Here is a 2,222-nt window from a genome sequence, read left to right on the forward strand (position 1 = left end):
CGTTGTGTGTATGTGTGTGTGTGTGTGGGGGGGGGGTGCAGAATAAATTCTACAGGAAAACCCTAGGCAAAATAAATAAAATGACCTCTAGAATAAACTAAGCAAGAAAATCAGAGGTCTTAACAGCAGGAAAAAAATCACAACTCATACCAGGAAGAACAGAGATCCGGCCCATCAAAAGGAACAAACTAACACCTCAATTGAGACACAGGAATTGAAACAATTAATTAATGATGGTAAAACAGATGTTCTAAGTCAATTCAGTGAGTTAACGGAAAACATGGAAAAAGACATGAAAGATATAAAGACGCAGCATGTCCATATAGAAGAACTTGAAAGCTTGAAAAAACAAATAGCAAAATGTATGGGAATGAAAGGTACAACAGAAGAGATGAAAAACACGATGGGATCCAGTGAGACTTTCGAGGAGGTGGGTGTGCTGCTGCTGCAGCCCCGTGGTACCCTGCCAGCCCCAGGTCCCAGCAGAGCCTAATGCACACTTGAGCTGCCTCCTGGCCTGTCTGACTGGTGCACGTGCATCTGCTGCAACCCTTGCCACTTCCTGCACCCATGCACACACCTGGACTGCACACCCAGCATCCGGGTGCTGTATGATAGGAAGACTTGGTTTCCACCCTTCCTATGACCCTGTGGTTGCCACACTGACACAGCCTTTTCCCTGTGCTGCCTGCTTGAGGCACCATCCATCAGCCTTGGCTTGACTGAGATGGTGGACAGCCAGTGATAATCTCCACCAGAAGCAACTGAAAACTTCATATCAGAAGAAAGTTGGTTGGTACCCACACAGTTCTATGAAATCAGAAGACTCAAAAACTCTCTCTCTCTCTCTCTTACTTGCACAAATTTTGTTTGGATCATTCAATAGAAGGCAGGGAAGGATGGATGCTGATTACATTGTTAACTGCTGGTGGGACGCTCCAGCTTTTATCAGGCAATGAACTCTTCTTGGAAGATTTAGACTGTTTAGAAAAACTTTTATTAACTGATAAAACAATTGAAGAAATCATGAAAGAATGCAAAAAATCTCACTGACTAGTGATGTCCAATCACTGCCTTTTTAGTCTTTATGTGACTTTTAGTCAAAGTATAAACAAGTTTATCCTAAATTGTTTGTCATAGGTAGGGGCCATATGTGGAGGGCTGCTTGTTTGCAAGCTGGCATATTTGAAGCAGTCACAATGAATAAGGAGGGTTGACCAGACTTGGTTGAACAGATTTGTTTGACACTGAAGGAGCTTCACACCTGTAAAAGTTATAACACAGCCTTTCTTATTTCAAGTGAATTATTGAGGAGTCCTGCTCATTTTATACCTTAAACCTTACAGTATGCCACCAATATAAAGTGTTAATGCTCTTGTTACCAACATGAGAAAAAAATTCACTTCAGGCCACACTTCTATATTGTTTTATTATCTCAAAAGTTCAAATAAGATGTCCTATTGTCTTTGCTTTTCTAACTATCCAGTGTATTAACACTTTACCTGATATGCTTAGCAGGTTCATCCATGAATTCCATAGACTTTCTACTGGAACTAATTTAACGGTGTCTTGATTAGGTAGCAAAATAGACTTGAGACAACCCTCAAGAGATAATGTCATTTTCTTGCTGTCTTTAGCTTTGATGGATAAAATACAATCCTATTTAAAATCATATGACATTATCTGTTCTCTAGATTGAAATGTATTTTAGTTAATATTTTAAAGAAATATGAAGCTACTTATTAATTTAACAAAAGCCATAACTATCTTTACTCTGAAGTGCTAATGAATAAATGCAAAATGTTTAGAGAAATATAGAGCTAGTCATCATTTAATGGTGTTTAATGATGTTTATTTTCAGTATGCCTAATATTGGTAATTTTTCACCTCTTCTAAAAGAGAAATAATGTTTGTTTATTAAAGCTGGGAAGTGATGAGTAAGACACTTTCTATTTCAAGATCTTTTTCTCTTTTCATGAAAGTCTTAGTTTTCCCATATGTAAAATATTAATAATGGCGAATAAAACTCGTGTGTTATCCATTCCTGAAAGAATCACAATGAAGGCATACAAGAGCAGATCTGAAGAGGCAGAATAAAGGATTAGTGAACTAGAAGACAGGAAATCTGAAATTCTATAAACAAAGGAACTAATAGGGAAAAATTTGAACAATTTGAGCAAAGTCTCAGGGAAGTGAGTGACAACATGAAGTATGCAAATATA

The 2,222-nt window shown here is 37.8% G+C and overlaps 1 pseudogene; it reads left to right on the forward strand.

Moving 5' to 3' along the window:
- The first annotated feature begins 280 nt into the window (after nucleotides 1-280).
- On the forward strand, nucleotides 281-1,217 carry LOC143645058 (acyl-coenzyme A diphosphatase NUDT19 pseudogene; annotated as a pseudogene).
- Nucleotides 1,218-2,222: the final 1,005 nt, after the last annotated feature.

The sequence above is a fragment of the Tamandua tetradactyla genome, chromosome 8, assembly GCF_023851605.1.
Source record: "Tamandua tetradactyla isolate mTamTet1 chromosome 8, mTamTet1.pri, whole genome shotgun sequence".
Classification (NCBI taxonomy): domain Eukaryota; kingdom Metazoa; phylum Chordata; class Mammalia; order Pilosa; family Myrmecophagidae; genus Tamandua; species Tamandua tetradactyla.